This window comes from Heterodontus francisci, chromosome 29 (assembly GCF_036365525.1).
Source record: "Heterodontus francisci isolate sHetFra1 chromosome 29, sHetFra1.hap1, whole genome shotgun sequence".
Classification (NCBI taxonomy): Eukaryota; Metazoa; Chordata; class Chondrichthyes; order Heterodontiformes; family Heterodontidae; genus Heterodontus; species Heterodontus francisci.
Window position 1 is genome coordinate 45,086,872 of NC_090399.1, and position 25,098 is coordinate 45,111,969.

The following is a 25,098-nucleotide window of genomic DNA, read 5'->3' on the forward strand; positions in this document are numbered from 1 at the left end:
ACTAACACACAGACCACAGGGAATCTTCCCATCACTCGCAAACAGACCAGAGGGAATCTCCCCATCACTAACACACAGACCAGAGGGAATCTTCCCATCACTCACACACAGATCAGAGGGAATCTTCCCATCACTCACACACAGACCAGAGGGTATCTTCCCATCACTCACACACAGACCAGAGGGAATCTTCCCATCACTCACACACAGACCAGAGGGAATCTCCCCATCACTAACACACAGACCAGAGGGAATCTTCCCATCACCGACACACAGACCAGAGGGAATCTTCCCATCACTCACACACAGACCAGAGGGAATCTTCCCATCACTCACACACAGACCAGAGGGAATCTTCCCATCACTCACACACAGACCAGAGGGAATCTCCCCATCACTAACACACAGACCAGAGGGAATCTTCCCATCACCGACACACAGACCAGAGGGAATCTTCCCATCACTCACATACAGACCAGAGGGAATCTTCCCATCACTCACACACAGACCAGAGGGAATCTTCCCATCACTCACACACAGACCAGAGGGAATCTTCCCATCACTCACACACAGACCAGAGGGAATCTTCCAATCACTCACACACAGACCAGAGGGAATCTTCCCATCACCGACACACAGACCAGAGGGAATCTTTCCATCACAGACAAACAAACCAGAGGGAATCTTCCCATCTCTCACACACAGACCAGAGGGAATCTTCCCATCACCGACACACAGACCAGAGGGAATCTTTCCATCACAGACAAACAAACCAGAGGGAATCTTCCCATCTCTCACACACAGACCAGAGGGAATCTTCCCATCACCGACACACAGACCAGAGGGAATCTTTCCATCACAGACAAACAAACCAGAGGGAATCTTCCCATCTCTCACACACAGACCAGAGGGAATCTTCCCATCACCGACACACAGACCAGAGGGAATCTTCCCATCAGCGACACACAGACCAGAGGGAATCTTCCCATCACCGACACACAGACCAGAGGGAATCTTCCCATCACTCAGACACAGCCCAGAGGGAATCTTCCCATCACATACACAGAGACCAGAGCGAATCTTCCCATCACCGACACACAGACCAGAGGGAATCTTCCCATCACCGGCACACAGACCAGAGGAAATCTTCCCATCAAAGAAACACAGAAAAGAGGGAATCTTCCCATCACCGACACACAGACCAGAGTGAATCTTCCCTTCACTCACAGAGACCAGAGGGAATCTTCCCATCACCGACACAAGGACCCGAGGGAATCTTCCCATCACCGACACACAGACCAGAGGGAATCTTCCCATCACCGACACACAGACCAGAGGGAATCTTCCCATCACCTACAAATAGACAAGAGGGAATCATCCCATCACCGACACACAGACCAGAGGGAATCTTCCCATCACTCAGACACAGCCCAGAGGGAATCTTCCCATCACATACACACAGACCATAGGGAAGCTTCCCATCATCGACACACAGACCAGAGGGAATCTTCCCATCACCGACACACAGACCAGAGGGAATCATCCCATCACTGACACACAGACCAGAGGGAATCTTCCCATCACTCACACACAGACCAGAGGGAATCTTCCCATCACTCACACACAGACCAGAGGGAATCTTCCCATCACTCACACACAGACCAGAGGGAATCTTCCCTTCACTCACACACAGACCGGAGGGAATCTTCCCATCACTCACACACAGAGCAGAGGGAATCTTCCCATCACCGACACACAGACCAGAGGGAATCATCCCATCACCGACACACAGACCAGAGGGAATCATCCCATCACTGACACACAGACCAGAGGGAATCTTCCCATCACTCACACACAGACCAGAGGGAATCTTCCCATCACTCACACACAGACCAGAGGGAATCTTCCCATCACTCACAAACAGACCAGAGGGAATCTTCCCATCACTCACACACAGACCAGAGGGAATCTTCCCATCACTCACACACAGACCAGAGGGAATCTTCCCATCACTCACAAACAGACCAGAGGGAATCTTCCCATCACCGACACACAGACCTGAGGGATTCTTCCCAACACCGACACACAGACCAGAGGGAATCTTCCCATCACTCACACAAAGACCAGAGGGAATCTTCCCATCACCGACACACAGACCAGAGGGAATCTTCCCATCACTCACACAGACCAGAGGGAATCTTCCCATCACTCAGACACAGCCCAGAGGGAATCTTCCCATCACATACACACAGACCATAGGGAAGCTTCCCATCATCGACACACAGACCAGAGGGAATCTTCCCATCACCGACACACAGACCAGAGGGATTCTTCACATCACCGACACACAGACCAGAGGGAATCTTCCCATCACTCACACAGACCAGAGGGAATCTTCCCATCACTCAGACACAGCCCAGAGGGAATCTTCCCATCACATACACACAGACCATAGGGAAGCTTCCCATCATCGACACACAGACCAGAGGGAATCTTCCCATCACCGACACACAGACCAGAGGGAATCTTCCCATCACCGACACACAGACCAGAGGAAATCTTCCCATCAAAGAAACACAGAAAAGAGGGAATCTTCCCATCACTCAGACACAGACCAGAGGGAATCTTCCCATCACCGACACACAGACCAGAGGGAATCTTCCCATCACCGACACACAGACCAGAGGGAATCTTCCCATCACTCAGACACAGCCCAGAGGGAATCTTCCCATCACATACACACAGACCATAGGGAAGCTTCCCATCATCGACACACAGACCAGAGGGAATCTTCCCATCACCGACACACAGACCAGAGGGAATCTTCCCATCACCGACACACAGACCAGAGGGAATCTTCCCATCACTCACACACAGACCAGAGGGAATCTTCCCATCACTCGCAAACAGACCAGAGGGAATCTCCCCATCACTAACACACAGACAAGAGGGAATCTTCCCATCACCGACACACAGACCAGAGGGAATATTCCCATCACCGACACACAGACCTGAGGGATTCCTCCCAACACCGACACACAGACCAGAGGGAATCTTCCCATCACTCACACACAGACCAGAGGGAATCTTCCAATCACCAACACACAGACCAGAGGGAATCTTCCCATCACCGACACACAGACCAGAGGAAATCTTCCCATCAAAGAAACACAGAAAAGAGGGAATCTTCCCTTCACTCACACAGACAAGAGGGAATCATCCCATCACCGACACACAGACCAGAGGGAATCTTCCCATCACATACACACAGACCAGAGGAAATCTTCCCATCAAAGAAACACAGAAAAGAGGGAATCTTCCCTTCACTCACACAGACAAGAGGGAATCATCCCATCATCGACACACAGACAAGAGGGAATCTTCCCATCACCGACAGAAGGACCCGAGGGAATCTTCCCATCACTCAGACACAGACCAGAGGGAATCTTCCCATCACCGACACACAGACCAGAGGGAATCTTCACATCACCGACACACAGACCAGAGGGAATCTTCCCATCACCGACACACAGACCAGAGGGAATCTTCCCATCACACACACAAAGACCAGAGTGAATCTTCCCATCACCGACACAGACAACAGAGGGAATCTACTCATCACCGACACACAGACCAGAGGGAATATTCACATCACCGACACACAGACCAGAGGGAATCTTCCCATCACCGACGCACAGACCAGAGGGAATCTCCCCATCACTAGCACACAGACCAGAGGGAATCTTCCCTTCACTCACACACAGCCCATAGGGAATCTTCCCATCACCGACACACAGACCAGAGGGAATCACCCCATCACTAACACACAGACCATAGGGAATCTTCCCATCACCGACACACAGACCAGAGGGAATCTTCCCATCACCGACGCACAGACCAGATGGAATCTCCCCATCACTAACACACAGACCATAGGGAATCTTCCCATCACCGACACACAGACCAGAGGGAATCACCCCATCACTAACACACAGACCATAGGGAATCTTCCCATCACTAACACACAGACCATAGGGAATCTTCCCATCACCGACGCACAGACCAGAGGGAATCTTCCCATCACCGACGCACAGACCAGATGGAATCTCCCCATCACTAGCACACAGACCAGAGGGAATCTTCCCTTCGCTCACACACAGCCCATAGGGAATCTTCCCATCACCGACGCACAGACCAGAGGGAATCTTCCCATCACCGACGCACAGACCAGAGGGAATCTTCCCATCACTCACACACAGACCAGAGGGAATCTTCCCTTCACTCACACACAGCCCATAGGGAATCTTCCCATCACCGACACACAGACCAGAGGGAATCACCCCATCACTAACACACAGACCATAGGGAATCTTCCCATCACCGACACACAGACCAGAGGGAATCTTCCCATCACCGACACACAGACCAGAGGGAATCTTCCCATCACTCACACACAGACCAGAGGGAATCTTCCCATCACTCGCAAACAGACCAGAGGGAATCTCCCCATCACTAACACACAGACCAGAGGGAATCTTCCCATCACTCACACACAGACCAGAGGGAATCTTCCCATCACTCACAGAGACCAGAGGGAATCTTCCCATCACTCAGACACAGACCAGAGGGAATCTTCCCATCACCGACACACAGACCAGAGGGAATCTTCCCATCACCGACACACAGATCAGAGGGAATCTTCCCATCACCGACACACAGATCAGAGGGAATCTTCCCATCACCTACACACAGACAAGAGGGAATCATCCCATCACCGACACACAGAGCAGAGGGAATCTTCCCATCACTCAGACACAGCCCAGAGGGAATCTTCCCATCACCGACACACAGACCAGAGGGAATCTTCCTATCACCGACACACAGACCAGAGGGAATCTTCCCATCACTCACACACAGACCAGAGGGAATCTTCCCATCACCGACACAAAGAACAGAGGGAATCTACTCATCACCGACACACAGACCAGAGGGAATCTTCCCATCACCGTCACACAGACCAGAGGGAATCTTCCCATCACACACACAAAGACCAGAGTGAATCTTCCCATCCCTCACACAGACCAGAGGGAATCTTCCCATCACCGACACAAAGAACAGAGGGAATCTACTCATCACCGACACACAGACCAGAGGGAATCTTCCCATCACCGTCACACAGACCAGAGCGAATCATCCCATCACCGACACACAGACCAGAGGGAAACTTCCCATCACTCACACACAGACCACAGGGAATCTTCCCATCACTCGCAAACAGACCAGAGGGAATCTTCCCATCACTCACACACAGACCAGAGGGAATCTTCCCTTCACTCACACACAGACCAGAGGGAATCTTCCCATCACTCACACACAGAGCAGTGGGAATCTTCCCATCACTAACACACAGACCAGAGGGAATCTTCCCATCACCGACACACAGACCAGAGAGATTCTTCCCATCACCGACACACAGACCAGACGGATTCTTCCCAACACTGACACATGGACCAGAGGGAATCTTCCCATCACTCACACAAAGACCAGAGGGATTCTTCCCATCACTCACACACAGACCAGAGGGAATCTTCCCATCACCGACACACAGACCAGAGGGAATCTTCCCATCACCGACACACAGACCAGAGGGATTCTTCCCATCACCGACACACAGACCAGACGGATTCTTCCCAACACTGACACATGGACCAGAGGGATTCTTCCCATCACTCACACAAAGACCAGAGGGATTCTTCCCATCACTCACACAAAGACCAGAGGGATTCTTCCCATCACTCACACAAAGACCAGAGGGATTCTTCCCATCACTCACACACAGACCAGAGGGAATCTTCCAATCACCAACACACAGACCAGAGGGAATCTTCCCATCACTCACACAGACCGGAGGGAATCGTCCCTTCACCGACACAAAGACCAGAGGGAATCTTCCCATCACTCACACAAAGACCAGAGGGATTCTTCCCATCACTCACACAAAGACCAGAGGGATTCTTCCCATCACTCACACACAGACCAGAGGGAATCTTCCAATCACCAACACACAGACCAGAGGGAATCTTCACATCACCAACACAAAGACCAGAGGGAATCTTCCCATCACCGACACACAGACCAGAGGGATTCTTCCCATCACCGACACACAGACCAGAGGGATTCTTCCCAACACCGACACACAGACCAGAGGGAATGTTCCCATCAATCACACACAGACCAGAGGGAATCTTCCCATCACCGACACACAGACCAGAGGGAATCTTCCCATCACCGACACACAGACCAGAGGGAATCTTCCCATCACCGACACACAGACCAGAGGGAATCTTCCCATCACCGACACACAGACCAGAGGGAATCTTCCCATCACCGACACACAGACCAGAGGGAATCTTCCCATCACCGACACACAGACCAGAGGGATTCTTCCCATCACCGACACACAGACCAGAGGGATTCTTCCCATCACCGACACACAGACCAGAGGGATTCTTCCCAACACCGACACACAGACCAGAGGGATTCTTCCCAACACCGACACACAGACCAGAGGGAATGTTCCCATCAATCACACACAGACCAGAGGGAATCTTCCCATCACCGACACACAGACCAGAGGGAATCTTCCCATCACCGACACACAGACCAGAGGGATTCTTCCCATCACCGACACACAGACCAGAGGGATTCTTCCCAACACCGACACACAGACCAGAGGGAATGTTCCCATCAATCACACACAGACCAGAGGGAATCTTCCCATCACCGACACACAGACCAGAGGGAATCTTCCCATCACCGACACACAGACCAGAGGGATTCTTCCCATCACCGACACACAGACCAGAGGGATTCTTCCCAACACCGACACACAGACCAGAGGGAATGTTCCCATCAATCACACACAGACCAGAGGGAATCTTCCCATCACCGACACACAGACCAGAGGGAATCTTCCCATCACCGACACACAGACCAGAGGGAATCTTCCCATCACTCACACACAGACCAGAGGGAATCTTCCAATCACCAACACACAGACCAGAGGGAATCTTCCCATCACTCACAAACAGACCAGAGGGAATCTCCCCATCACTAACACAAAGACCAGAGGGAATCTTCCAATCACTCACACACAGACCAGAGGGAATCTTCCCATCACTCACACACAGACCAGAGCGAATCTTCCCATCACTCACACACAGACCAGAGGGAATCTTCCCATCACCGACACACAGACCAGAGGGAATCTTCCCATCACTCACACACAGACCAGAGGGAATCTTCCCATCACTCACACACAGACCAGAGGGAATCTTCCCATCACCGACACACAGACCAGAGGGAATCTTCCCATCACTCACACACAGACCAGAGGGAATCTTCCCATCACCGACACACAGACCAGAGGGAATCTTCCCATCACTCACACACAGACCAGAGGGAATCTTCCCATCACTCACACACAGAGCAGAGGGAATCTTCCCATCACTCACACACAGACCAGAGGGAATCACCCCATCACTAACACACAGACCATAGGGAATCTTCCCATCACTCACCCAGGGACCAGAGGGAATCTTCCCATCACTCACACACAGACCAGAGGGAATCTTCCCATCACCGACACAAAGACCAGAGGGAATCATCCCATCACCGACACACAGACCAGAGGGAATCTTCCCATCACTCACACACAGACCAGAAGGAATCTTCCCATCACTCACACACAGACCAGAGGGAATCTTCCCATCACTCACACACAGACCAGAAGGAATCTTCCCATCACTAACACACAGACCAGAGGGAATCTTCCCATCACCGACACACAGACCAGAGGGAATCTTCCCATCACTCACACACAGAGCAGAGGGAATCTTCCCATCACTAACACACAGACCAGAGGGAATCTTCCCATCACTCTCACACAGACCAGAGGGAATCTTCCCATCACTCACACACAGACCAGAGGGAATCTTCCCATCACTCACACACAGACCAGAGGGAATCTTCCCATCACTCACACACAGACCAGAGGGAATCTTCCCATCACTCACACACAGACCAGAGGGAATCTTCCCATCACTCACACACAGACCAGAGGGAATCTTCCCATCACTCACACACAGACCAGAGGGAATCTTCCCATCACTCACACACAGACCAGAGGGAATCTTCCCATCACTCACACACAGACCAGAAGGAATCTTCCCATCACTAACACACAGACCAGAGGGAATCTTCCCATCACTCACACACAGACCAGAAGGAATCTTCCCATCACTAACACACAGACCAGAGGGAATCTTCCCATCACCGACACACAGACCAGAGGGAATCTTCCCATCACTCACACACAGAGCAGAGGGAATCTTCCCATCACTAACACACAGACCAGAGGGAATCTTCCCATCACTCTCACACAGACCAGAGGGAATCTTCCCATCACTCACACACAGACCAGAGGGAATCTTCCCATCACTCACACACAGACCAGAGGGAATCTTCCCATCACCGACACACAGACCAGAGGGAATCATCCCATCACCGACACACAGACCAGAGGGAATCTTCCCATCACCGACACACAGACCAGTGGGATTCTTCCCATCACCAACACAAAGACCAGAGGGATTCTTCCCAACGCCGACACACAGACCAGAGGGAATCTTCCCATCACTCACACAAAGACCAGAGGGAATCTTCCCATCACTCACACACAGACCAGAAGGAATCTTCCAATCACCGACACACAGACCTGAGGGATTCTTCACATCACCGACACACAGACCAGAGGGAATCTTCCCATCACTCACACAGACCAGAGGAAGTATTCCCATCACCGGGACATCGACCAGAGGGAATCTTCCCATCACCGACACACAGACCAGAGGAAATCTTCCCATCAAAGAAACACAGAAAAAAGGGAATCTTCCCATCACCGACACACAGACCAGAGGGATTCTTCCCATCACCGACACACAGACCAGAGGAAATCTTCCCATCAAAGAAACACAGAAAAAAGGGAATCTTCCCATCACCGACACACAGACCAGAGGGATTCTTCACATCACCGACACACAGACCAGAGGGAATCTTCCCATCACTCAGACACAGACCAGAGGGAATCTTCCCATCACTCACACACTGACCAGAGCGAATCTTCCCATCACTCACAGACAGACCTGAGGGAATCTTCCCATCACCGACACACAGACCAGAGGGAATCTTCCCATCACCGACACACAGACCAGAGGGAATCTTCCCATTACTCACACAGACCAAAGGGAATCTTCCCATCACTCACACACAGACCAGAGGGAATCATCCCATCACTCAGACACAGACCAGAGGGAATCTTCCCATCACTCACACACTGACCAGAGCGAATCTTCCCATCACTCACAGACAGACCTGAGGGAATCTTCCCATCACCGACACACAGACCAGAGGGAATCTTCCCATCACCGACACACAGACCAGAGGGATTCATCCCAACACCGAGAAAAAGACCAGAGGGAATCTTCCCATCACCGACACACAGACCAGAGGGATTCTTCCCATCACCGACACACAGACCAGAGGGATTCATCCCAACACCGAGAAAAAGACCAGAGGGAATCTTCCTATCACTCACACAAAGACCAGAGGGAATCTTCCCATCACTCACAAACAGACCAGAGGGAATCTCCCCATCACTAACACACAGACCAGAGGGAATTTTCCCATCACTCACACACGGACCAGAGAGAATCTTCCCATCACTCACACACAGACCAGAGGGAATCTTCCCATCACCGTCACACAGACCAGAGGGAATCTTCCCATCACCGACACACAGACCAGAGGGAATCATCCCATCACCGACACACAGACCAGAGGGAATCTTCCCATCACTCAAACACAGACCAGAGGGAATGTTCCCATCACTCACACACAGACCAGAGGGAATCTTCCCATCACTCACAGACAGACCTGAGGGAAACTTCCCATCACCGACACACAGACCAGAGGGAATCTTCCCATCACCGACACACAGACCAGAGGGATTCTTCCCATCACCGACACACAGACCAGAGGGATTCATCCCAACACCGAAAAAAAGACCAGAGGGAATCTTCCCATCACTCACACACGGACCAGAGAGAATCTTCCCATCACACACACACAGACCAGAGGGAATCTTCCCATCACCGACACACAGACCAGAGGGAATCATCCCATCACTAACACACAGACCAGAGGGAATCTTCCCATCACTCACACACAGACCAGAGGGTATCTTCCCATCACTCACACACAGACCAGAGGGAATCTTCCCATCACTCACACACAGACCAGAGGGAATCTTCCCATCACTCACACACAGACCAGAGGGTATCTTCCCATCACTCACACACAGACCAGAGGGAATCTTCCCATCACTCACACACAGACCAGAGGGAATCTTCCCATCACCGACACACAGACCAGAGGGAATCTTCCCATCACCGACACACAGACCAGAGGGATTCTTCCCAACACCGACACACAGACTAGAGGGATTCTTCCCATCACAGACACACAGACCAGAGGGAATCTTCCCATCACCGACACACAGACCGGAGGGAATCTTCCCATCAGTAACACAAAGAACAGAGGCAATCTTCCCATCAGAGACACACAGACCATAGGGAACCTTCCCATCACCGACACACAGACCAGAGGGAATCTTCCCATCACTGTCACAAAGACCAGAGGGAATCTTCGCATCAGTAACACAAAGTCCAGAGGGAATCTTCCCATCAGAGCCACACAGACCAGAGGAATCATTCCATCACTGACACCCAGACCAGAGGGAATCTTCCCATCACCGACACACAGACCAGAGGCAATCTTCCCATTACTCACACAGACCAAAGGGAATCTTCCCATCACTCACACACAGACCAGAGGGAATCTTCCCATCACCGACACGCACACCAGAGGGAATCTTCCCAACACCGACACACAGGCCAGAGGGAATCTTCCCATTACTCACACAGACCAAAGGGAATCTTCCCATCACTCACACAGACCATAGGGAACCTTCCCATCACCGACACACAGACCAGAGGGAATCTTCCCATCACTCACACACAGACCACAGGGAATCTTCCCATCACACACATACACAGACCAGAGGGAATCTTCCCATGCCTCACACACAGTCGAGAGGGAATGTTCCCATCAACGACACACAGACCAGAGGGAATGTTCCCATCACTGACATTCAGACCAGAGGGAATCTTCCCATCACTGACACACAGACCAGTGGGAATCTTCCCATCAATGACACACAGACCAGAGGGAATCTTCCCATCACTCAAGCACAGACCAGAGGGAATCTTCCCATCACTCACACCCTGACCAGAGGGAATCTTCCCACCATTCACACACAGACCAGAGGGAATCTTCCCATCACACACTCACAGGCCAGAGGGAATCTTCCCATCACACACACACAGACCAGAGGGAATCTTCCCATCACCGACATACAGACCAGACGGAATCTTCCCATCACTCCCACACAGACCGGAGCGAATGATCCGATCACCGACAAACAGACCACAGGGAATCTTCCCATCACTCACACACAGACCAGAGGGAATCTGCTGATCACTGACAGACAGACCAGAAGAAATCTTCCCATCAACGACATACAGACCAGAGGGAATCTTCCAACCACTGACACACAGACCAGAGGGAATCTTCCCATCACTAACACACAGACCAGAGGGAATCTTCCCATCAACGACATACAGACCAGAGGGAATCTTCCAACCACTGACACACAGACCAGAGGGAATCTTCCAACCACTGACACACAGACCAGAGGGAATCTTCCCATCACTGACACACAGACCAGAGGGAATCTTCCCATCACTAACACACAGACCACATGGAATCTTCCCATCACTCACACACAGACCAGAGGGAATCTTCCCACCACTCACACACAGACCAGAGTGAATCTTCCCATCACTCACACACAGACCAGAGGGAATCTTCCCATCACTGAAACACAGACCAGAGGGAATCTTCCCACCACTCACGCACAGACCAGAGTGAATCTTCCCATCACTCACACACAGACCAGAGGGAATCTTCCCATCACCGACACACAGACCAGAGTGAATCTTCCCATCACTCACACACAGACCAGTGGGAATCTTCCCATCACTGACACACAGACCAGAGTGAATCTTCCCATCACTCACACACAGACCAGAGGGAATCTTCCCATCACTGAAACACAGACCAGAGGGAATCTTCCCACCACTCACGCACAGACCAGAGTGAATCTTCCCATCACTCACACACAGACCAGTGGGAATCTTCCCATCACTGAAACACAGACCAGAGGGAATCTTCCCACCACTCACGCACAGACCAGAGTGAATCTTCCCATCACTGACACACAGACCAGAGTGAATCTTCCCATGACTCACACACAGACCAGAGGGAATCTTCCCGTCACCGACATACAGATCAGAGGGAATCTTCCCATCACTCACACACAGACCAGAGGGAATCTTCCCATGACTCACACACAGACCAGAGGGAATCTTCCCGTCACCGACATACAGATCAGAGGGAATCTTCCCATCACTCACACACAGACCAGAGGGAATCTTCCCATCAACGATATTCAGACCAGAGGGAATCTTCCCATCACTGACACACAGACCAGAGGGAATCTTCCCATGCCTCACACACAGTCGAGAGGGAATTTTCCCATCAACGGCACACAGACCAGAGGGAATGTTCCCATCACTGACATTCAGACCAGAGGGAATCTTCCCATCACTGACACATAGACCAGAGGGAATCTTCCCATCACTCACGCACAGACCAGAGGGAATCTTCCCATCACTCACACCCTGACCAGAGGGAATCTTCCCACCATTCACACACTGGCCAGTGGGAATCTTCCCATCACTCAAACACAGACCAGAGGGAATCTTCCCACCACTCACACACAGACCAGAGGGAATCTTCCCGTCACCGACACACAGACCAGTGGGAATCTTCCCATCACTCACACACAGACCACAGGGAATCTTCCCATCACACACATACACAGACCAGAGGGAAACTTCCCATCACCGACATACAAACCAGACGGAATCTTCCCATCACTTCCACACAGACCGGAACGAATCTTCCGATCACCGACACACAGACCAGAGGGAATCTTCCCACCACTCACACACAGACCAGAGGGAATCTTCCCGTCACCGACACACAGACCAGAGGGAATCTTCCCATCACCGAAATATAGACCAGACGGAATCTTACCATCACTCACACACAGACCACAGGGAATCTTCCCATCACACACATACACAGACCAGAGGGAATCTTCCCATCACCGACATACAGACCAGAGGGAATCTTCCCATCACTCCCACACAGACCGGAGCGAATCTTCCGATCACCGACACACAGACCAGAGGGAATCTTCCCACCACTTACATACTGACCAGAGTGAATCTTCCCATCACTCACACACAGTCCAGAGGGAATCTTCCCATCACTCACACACAGACCAGAGGGAATCTTCCCACCACTCACACACAGGCCAGAGTGAATCTTCCCATGATTCACACGCAGACCAGAGGGAATCTTCCCATTACTGACACACAGACCAGAGAGAATCATCCCATGCCTCACACACAGACCGGAGGGAATCTTCCCATCACTCACACACAGACCAGAGGGAATCTTCCCATCACTCACACAGACCAGAGGGAATCTTCCCATCACTGACACACAGAGCAGAGGGAATCTTCCCGTCACCGACATACAGATCAGAGGGAATCTTCCCATCACAGACACACAGACCAGAGGGAATCTTCCCATCACTCACACACAGACCAGAGGGAATCTTCCCATCACACACATACACAGACCAGAGGGAATCTTCCCATCACCGACATACAGACCAGACGGAATCTTCCCATAACTCCCACACAGACCGGAGCGAATCTTCCGATCACCGACACACAGACCAGAGGGAATCTTCCCATCACTGACACACAGACCAGAGGGAATGTTGCCATCACTGACATTCAGACCAGAGGGAATCTTCCGATCACTGACACACAGACCAGTAGAAATCTTCCCATCAACAACACACAGACCAGAGGGAATCTTCCCACCACTCACACACAGACCAGAAGGAATCTTCCCACCACTCACTCACAGACCAGAGGGAATCTTCCCACCACTCACACACAGACCAGAAGGAATCTTCCCATCACTCACACACAGACCGCAGGGAATCTTCCCATCACTCACACACAGACCAGAGGGTATACTCCCATCACTGACACACAGACCAGAGGGAATCTTCCCATCACTCACACACAGACCAGAGGGAATCTTCCCATCACTGAAACACAGACCAGAGTGAATCTTTCCACCACTCACACACAGACCAGAGTGAATCTTCCCATCACTGACACACAGACCAGAGGGAATCTTCCCATGACTCACACACAGACCAGAGGGAATCTTCCCGTCACCGACATACAGATCAGAGGGAATCTTCCCATCACTCACATACAGACCAGAGGGAATCTTCCCCTCACACACGTACACAGACCAGAGGGAATCTTCTCATCACCGACATACAGACCAGATGGAATCTTCCCAACACTCCCACACAGACCGGAGTGAATCTTCCCGTCACCGACACACAGACCAGAGGGAATCTTCCCATCACTGACACACAGACAAGAGGGAATCTTCCCATCACTCACACACAGACCACATGGAATCTTCCCATAACTCACACACAGACCAGAGTGAATCTTCCCATCACTAACACACAGACCAGAGGGAATCTTCCCATCACTCACACACAGAAAACATGGAATCTTCCCATCACTCACACACAGACCAGAGGGAATCTTCCCATCACGAACACACAGACCAGAGGGAATCTTCCCACCACTCACACACAGACCAGAGGGAATCTTCCCACCACTCACACACAGACCAGAGGGAATCTTCCCGTCACCGACACACAGACCAGAGGGAATCTTCCCATCACCGAAATACATACCAGACGGAATCTTCCCATCACTCACACACAGACCACAGGGAATCTTTGCATCACACACATACACAGACCAGAGGGAATCTTCCCATCACCGACATACAGACCAGAGGGAATCTTCCCATCACTCCCACACAGACCGGAGCGAATCTTCCGATCACCGACACACAGACCAGAGTGAATCTTCCCATCACTGACACACAGACAAGAGGGAATCTTCCCACCACTTACACATTGACCAGAGTGAATCTTCCCATCACTCACACACAGTCCAGAGGGAATCTTCCCATCACTCACACACAGACCAGAGGGAATCTTCCCATGATTCACACGCAGACCAGAGGGAATCTTCCCATTACTGACACACAGACCAGAGAGAATCATCCCATGCCTCACACACAGACCGGAGGGAATCTTCCCATCACTCACACACAGACCAGAGGGAATCTTCCCATCACTCACACAGACCAGAGGGAATCTTCCCATCACTGACACACAGAGCAGAGGGAATCTTCCCGTCACCGACATACAGATCAGAGGGAATCTTCCCATCACAGACACACAGACCAGAGGGAATCTTCCCATCACTCACACACAGACCAGAGGGAATCTTCCCATCACACACATACACAGACCAGAGGGAATCTTCCCATAACTCCCACACAGACCGGAGCGAATCTTCCGATCACCGACACACAGACCAGAGGGAATCTTCCCATCACTGACACACAGACCAGAGGGTATCTTCCCATCACTCACACACAGACCAGAGGGAATCTTCCCATCACTCACACAGACCAGAGGGAATCTTCCCATCACTGACACACAGAGCAGAGGGAATCTTCCCGTCACCGACATACAGATCAGAGGGAATCTTCCCATCACAGACACACAGACCAGAGGGAATCTTCCCATCACTCACACACAGACCAGAGGGAATCTTCCCATCACACACATACACAGACCAGAGGGAATCTTCCCATCACCGACATACAGACCAGACGGAATCTTCCCATAACTCCCACACAGACCGGAGCGAATCTTCCGATCACCGACACACAGACCAGAGGGAATCTTCCCATCAACGACACACAGACCAGAGGGAATGTTGCCATCACTGACATTCAGACCAGAGGGAATCTTCCGATCACTGACACACAGACCAGAGGGAATCTTCGCATGCCTCACACACAGACCAGAGGGAATCTTCCGATCACTGACACACAGACCAGTAGAAATCTTCCCATCAACAACACACAGACCAGAGGGAATCTTCCCACCACTCACTCACAGACCAGAGGGAATCTTCCCACCACTCACACACAGACCAGAAGGAATCTTCCCATCACTCACACACAGACCGCAGGGAATCTTCCCATCACTCACACACAGACCAGAGGGTATACTCCCATCACGGACACACAGACCAGAGGGAATCTTCCCATCACTCACACACAGACCAGAGGGAATCTTCCCATCAATGAAACACAGACCAGAGGGAATCTTCCCATCACTCACACACAGACCAGAGGGTATACTCCCATCACGGACACACAGACCAGAGGGAATCTTCCCATCACTCACACACAGACCAGAGGGAATCTTCCCATCACTGAAACACAGACCAGAGGGAATCTTTCCACCACTCACACACAGACCAGAGTGAATCTTCCCATCACTGACACACAGACCAGAGGGAATCTTCCCATGACTCACACACAGACCAGAGGGAATCTTCCCGTCACCGACATACAGATCAGAGGGAATCTTCCCATCACTCACATACATACCAGAGGGAATCTTCCCCTCACACACGTACACAGACCAGAGGGAATCTTCCCATCACCGACATACAGACCAGATGGAATCTTCCCAACACTCCCACACAGACCGGAGTGAATCTTCCCGTCACCGACACACAGACCAGAGGGAATCTTCCCATCACTGACACACAGACAAGAGGGAATCTTCCCATCAACGACATACAGACCAGAGTGAATCTTCCCATCACTAACACACAGACCAGAGGGAATCTTCCCATCACTCACACACAGAACACATGGAATCTTCCCATCACTCACACACAGACCAGAGGGAATCTTCCCACCACTCACACACAGACCAGAGGGAATCTTCCCACCACTCACACACAGACCAGAGTGAATCTTCCCATCACTCACACACAGACCAGAGGGAATCTTCCCATCACTCACACACAGACCAGAGGGAATCTTCCCATCAACGACATTCAGACCAGAGGGAATCTTCCCATCACTGACACACAGACCAGAGGGAATCTTCCCATGCCTCACACACAGTCGAGAGGGAATGTTCCCATCAACGGCACACAGACCAGAGGGAATGTTCCCATCACTGACATTCAGACCAGAGGGAATCTTCCCATCACTGACACATAGACCAGAGGGAATCTTCCCATCACTCACGCACAGACCAGAGGGAATCTTCCCATCACTGACACATAGACCAGAGGGAATCTTCCCATCACTCACGCACAGACCAGAGGGAATCTTCCCATCACTCACACCCTGACCAGAGGGAATCTTCCCACCATTCACACACTGGCCAGTGGGAATCTTCCCATCACTCACACACAGACCAGAGGGAATCTTCCCACCACTCACACACAGACCAGAGGGAATCTTCCCGTCACCGACACACAGACCAGTGGGAATCTTCCCATCACTCACACACAGACCACAGGGAATCTTCCCATCACACACATACACAGACCAGAGGGAATCTTCCCATCACCGACATACAGACCAGAGGGAATCTTCCCATCACTCCCACACAGACCGGAGCGAATCTTCCGATCACCGACACACAGTCCAGAGGGAATCTTCCCATGATTCACACGCAGACCAGAGGGAATCTTCCCATTACTGACACACAGACCAGAGAGAATCATCCCATGCCTCACACACAGACCAGAGGGAATCTTCCCATCACTCACACAGACCAGAGGGAATCTTCCCATCACTGACACACAGACCAGAGGGAATCTTCCCATCACTCACACACAGACCAGAGGGAATCTTCCCATCACCGACATACAGACCAGACGGAATCTTCCCATAACTCCCACACAGACCGGAGCGAATCTTCCGATCACCGACACACAGACCAGAGGGAATCTTCCCATCACTCACACACAGACCAGAGGGAATCTTCCCATCAACGACACACCGACCAGAGGGAATCTTCCCATCACTCACACACAGACCAGAGGGAATGTTCCCATCACTGACATTCAGACCAGAGGGAATCTTCCGATCACTGACACACAGACCAGAGGGAATCTTCGCATGCCTCACACACAGACCAGAGGGAATCTTCCCATCACTCACACACAGACCAGAGGGAATCTTCCCACCACTCACACACAGACCAGAAGGAATCTTCCCATCACTCACACACAGACCGCAGGGAATACTCCCATCACTGACATACAGACCTGAGGGAATCTTCCCATCACTGTCACGCAGACCAGAGGGAATCTTCCCATCAACTACATACAGACCAGAGGGAATCTTCCCACCACTCACACACAGACCACAGGGAATCTTCGCATCACCGACACACAGACCACAGGGAATCTTCCCATCACCGACACACAGACCAGAGGGAATCTTCCCATCACTCCCACACAGATCGGAGCGAATCTTCCGATCACCGACACACAGCCCAGAGGGAATCTTCCCATCACTGACACACAGACCAGAGGGAATCTTCCCATCAACGACACACAGACCAGAGGGAATCTTCCCATCACCGACACACAGACCAGAGGGAATCTTCCCATCACTCCCACACAGATCGGAGCGAATCTTCCGATCACCGACACACAGCCCAGAGGGAATCTTCCCATCACTGACACACAGACCAGAGGGAATCTTCCCATCAACGACACACAGACCAGAGGGAATCTTCCCATCACCGACACACAGACCAGAGGGAATCTTCCCATCACTCCCACACAGATCGGAGCGAATCTTCCGATCACCGACACACAGACCAGAGGGAATCTTCCCATCACTGACACACAGACCAGAGGGAATCTTCCCATCAACGACACACAGACCAGAGGGAATCTTCCCATCACTGACATTCAGACCAGAGGGAATCTTCCCATCAACGACACACAGACCAGAGGGAATCTTCCCATCACCGACACACAGACCAGAGGGAATCTTCCCATCACTCCCACACAGATCGGAGCGAATCTTCCGATCACCGACACACAGACCAGAGGGAATCTTCCGATCACCGACACACAGACCAGAGGGAATCTTCCCATCACTCCCACACAGATCGGAGCGAATCTTCCGATCACCGACACACAGCCCAGAGGGAATCTTCCCATCACTGACACACAGACCAGAGGGAATCTTCCGATCACCGACACACAGACCAGAGGGAATCTTCCCATCACTCACACAGACCAGAGGGAATCTTCTCATCACTGACACACAGACCAGAGGGAATCTTCCGATCACCGACACACAGACCAGAGGGAATCTTCCCATCAACGACACACAGACCAGAGGGAATCTTCCCATCACTCACACAGACCAGAGGGAATCTTCCGATCACCGACACAAAGACCAGAGGGAATCTTCTCATCACTCACACAAAGACCAGAGGGAATCATCCCATCACCGACACACAGACCAGAGGGAATCTTCCCATCACTCACACACAGACCAGAGGGAATCTTCCCACCACCGACACACAGACCAGAGGGAATCATCCCATCACCGACACACAGACCAGAGGGAATCATCCCATCACTCCCACACAGACAAGAGGGAATCTTCACATCACCGACACACAGACCAGAGGGAATCATCCCATCACTCCCACACAGACCAGAGGGAATCTTCCCACCACCGACACACAGACCAGAGGGAATCATCCCATCACCGACACACAGACCAGAGGGAATCATCCCATCACTCCCACACAGACAAGAGGGAATCTTCACATCACCGACACACAGACCAGAGGGAATCTTCCCATCACTCACACAAAGACCAGAGGGAATCTTCCCATCACTCACACACAGACCAGAGGGAATCTTCCCATCACTCACACAAAGACCAGAAGGAATCTTCTCATCACTCACACACAGACCAGAGGGAATCTTCCCATCACTGACACACAGACCAGAGGGAATCTTCCCATCAACGACACACAGACCAGAGGGAATCTTCCCATCACTGACACACAGACCAGAGGGAATCTTCCCATCACTCACACACAGACCAGAGGGAATCTTCCGATCACCGACACACAGACCAGAGGGAATCTTCCCATCACCTACACACAGACCAGAGGGAATCTTCCGATCACCGACACACAGACCAGAGGGAATCTTCCCATCACCTACACACAGACCAGAGGGAATCTTCCCATCACCGACACACAGACCAGAGGGAATCTTCCCATCAACGACACACAGACCAGAGGGAATCTTCCCATCACCGACACACAGACCAGAGGGAATCTTCCCATCACTCCCACACAGATCGGAGCGAATCTTCCGATCACCGACACACAGACCAGAGGGAATCTTCCCATCACTGACACACAGACCAGAGGGAATCTTCCCATCAACGACACACAGACCAGAGGGAATCTTCCCATCACTGACATTCAGACCAGAGGGAATCTTCCCATCAACGACACACAGACCAGAGGGAATCTTCCCATCACCGACACACAGACCAGAGGGAATCTTCCCATCACTCCCACACAGATCGGAGCGAATCTTCCGATCACCGACACACAGACCAGAGGGAATCTTCCGATCACCGACACACAGACCAGAGGGAATCTTCCCATCACTCCCACACAGATCGGAGCGAATCTTCCGATCACCGACACACAGCCCAGAGGGAATCTTCCCATCACTGACACACAGACCAGAGGGAATCTTCCGATCACCGACACACAGACCAGAGGGAATCTTCCCATCACTCACACAGACCAGAGGGAATCTTCTCATCACTGACACACAGACCAGAGGGAATCTTCCGATCACCGACACACAGACCAGAGGGAATCTTCCCATCAACGACACACAGACCAGAGGGAATCTTCCCATCACTCACACAGACCAGAGGGAATCTTCTCATCACTGACACACAGACCAGAGGGAATCTTCCGATCACCGACACAAAGACCAGAGGGAATCTTCTCATCACTCACACAAAGACCAGAGGGAATCATCCCATCACCGACACACAGACCAGAGGGAATCTTCCCATCACTCACACACAGACCAGAGGGAATCTTCCCACCACCGACACACAGACCAGAGGGAATCATCCCATCACCGACACACAGACCAGAGGGAATCATCCCATCACTCCCACACAGACAAGAGGGAATCTTCACATCACCGACACACAGACCAGAGGGAATCATCCCATCACTCCCACACAGACCAGAGGGAATCTTCCCACCACCGACACACAGACCAGAGGGAATCATCCCATCACCGACACACAGACCAGAGGGAATCATCCCATCACTCCCACACAGACAAGAGGGAATCTTCACATCACCGACACACAGACCAGAGGGAATCTTCCCATCACTCACACAAAGACCAGAGGGAATCTTCCCATCACTCACACACAGACCAGAGGGAATCTTCCCATCACTCACACAAAGACCAGAAGGAATCTTCTCATCACTCACACACAGACCAGAGGGAATCTTCCCATCACTGACGCACAGACCAGAGGGAATCTTCCCATCAACGACACACAGACCAGAGGGAATCTTCCCATCACTGACACACAGACCAGAGGGAATCTTCCCATCACTCACACACAGACCAGAGGGAATCTTCCGATCACCGACACACAGACCAGAGGGAATCTTCCCATCACCTACACACAGACCAGAGGGAATCTTCCGATCACCGACACACAGACCAGAGGGAATCTTCCCATCACCTACACACAGACCAGAGGGAATCTTCCCATCACCGACACACAGACCAGAGGGAATCTTCCCATCAACGACACACAGACCAGAGGGAATCTTCCCATCACTGACACACAGACCAGAGGGAATCTTCCCATCACCGACACACAGACCAGAGGGAATCTTCCGATCACCGACACACAGACCAGAGGGAATCTTCCCATCAACGACACACAGACCAGAGGGAATCTTCCGATCACCGACACACAGACCAGAGGGAATCTTCCCATCAACGACACACAGACCAGAGGGAATCTTCCCATCACCGACACACAGACCAGAGGGAATCTTCCCATCACCGACACACAGACCAGAGGGAATCTTCCCATCACTCACACACAGACCAGAGGGAATCTTCCCATCACTGACACACAGACCAGAGGGAATCTTCCCATCACTGACACACAGACCAGAGGGAATCTTCCCACCTTTCACGCACAGACCATTGGGAATCTTCCCATCACTCACACACAGACCAGAGGGAATCTTCCCGTCACCGACACACAGACCAGAGGGAATCTTCCCATCACTCACACACAGACCAGAGGGAATCTTCCCATCACACACATACACAGACCAGAGGGAATCTTCCCGTCACCGACACACAGACCAGAGGGAATCTTCCCATCACTCACACACAGACCACAGGGAATCTTCCCATCACACACATACACAGAATAGAGGGAATCTTCCCATCACTCACACACAGACCAGAGGGAATCTTCCCGTCACCGACACACAGACCAGAGGGAATCTTCCCATCACTCACACACAGACCACAGGGAATCTTCCCATCACACACATACACAGACCAGACGGAATCTTCCCATCACTCCCACACAGACCGGAGCGAATCTTCCGATCACCGACACACAGACCAGAGGGAATCTTCCCACCACTCACACACAGGCCAGTGGGAATCTTCCCATCACTCACACACAGGCCAGTGGGAATCTTCCCATCACTCACACACAGACCAGAGGGAATCTTCCCGTCACCGACACACAGACCAGAGGGAATCTTCCCATCACTCACACACTGACCAGAGGGAATCTTCCCGTCACCGACATACAGACCAGAGGGAATCTTCCCATCACTCACACACAGACCACAGGGAATTTTCCCATCACACACATACACAGACCAGAGGGAATCTTCCCGTCACCGACATACAGACCAGAAGGAATCTTCCCATCACTCACACACAGACCGCAGGGAATCTTCCCATCACTCACACACAGACCAGAGGGAATACTCCGATCATGGACACACAGACCAGAGGGAATCTTCCCATCACTGACACACAGACCAGAGGGAATCTTCCCATCACCGACACACAGCCCAGAGGGAATCTTCCCATCACTCACACACAGACCAGCCGGAATCTTCCCATCACCGACACACAGCCCAGAGGGAATCTTCCCATCACTCACACACAGACCAGAGGGAATACTCCGATCATGGACACACAGACCAGAGGGAATCTTCCCATCACTCACACACAGACCAGAGGGAATCTTCCCATCACCGACACACAGCCCAGAGGGAATCTTCCCATCACTCACACACAGACCAGAGGGAATCTTCCCATCACCGACAGACAGACCAGAGGGAATCTTACCCTCACACACGTACACAGACCAGAGGGAATCTTCCCATCACCGACATACAGACCAGATGGAATCTTCCCATCACTCCCACACAGACCGGAGCGAATCTTCCCGTCACTGACACACAGACCAGAGGGAATCTTCCCATCAACGACACACAGACCAGAGGGAATGTTCCCATCACTGACATTCAGACCAGAGGGAATCTTCCGATCGCTGACACACAGACCAGAGGGAATCACCCCATACCTCACATACAGTCCTGAGGGAATGTTCCCATCACTGACATTCAGACCACAGGGAATCTTCCCATCACCGACACACAGACCAGAGGGAATCTTCCCATCACTCCCACACAGATCGGAGCGAATCTTCCGATCACCGACACACAGACCAGAGGGAATCTTCCCATCACTGACACACAGACCAGAGGGAATCTTCCCATCAACGACACACAGACCAGAGGGAATCTTCCCATCAACGACACACAGACCAGAGGGAATCTTCCCATCACTGACACACAGACCAGAGGGAATCTTCCCATCACTCCCACACAGATCGGAGCGAATCTTCCGATCACCGACACACAGACCAGAGGGAATCTTCCCATCACTGACATTCAGACCAGAGGGAATCTTCCCATCACTGACACACAGACCAGAGGGAATCTTCCCATCACTGACACACAGACCAGAGGGAATCTTCCCACCTTTCACGCACAGACCATTGGGAATCTTCCCATCACTCACACACAGACCAGAGGGAATCTTCCCACCACTCACACACAGACCAGAGGGAATCTTCCCGTCACCGACACACAGACCAGAGGGAATCTTCCCATCACTCACACACAGACCACAGGGAATCTTCCCATCACACACATACACAGACCAGAGGGAATCTTCCCATCACCGACATACAGACCAGACGGAATCTTCCCATCACTCCCACACAGACCGGAGCGAATCTTCCGATCACCGACACACAGACCAGAGGGAATCTTCCCACCACTCACACACAGGCCAGTGGGAATCTTCCCATCACTCACACACAGACCACAGGGAATCTTCCCATCACACACATACACAGACCAGAGGGAATCTTCCCATCAACGACATACAGACCAGACGGAATCTTCCCATCAACGACATACAGACCAGACGGAATCTTCCCATCACCGACACACAGACCAGAGGGAATCTTCCCATCACTGACACACAGACCAGAGGGAATCTTCCCATGACTCACACACAGACGAGAGGGAATATTCCCGACACACAGACCAGAGGGAAACTTCCCATCACTCACACACAGACCAGAGTGAATCTTCCCATCACTGACACACAGACCAGAGGAAATCTTCCCGTC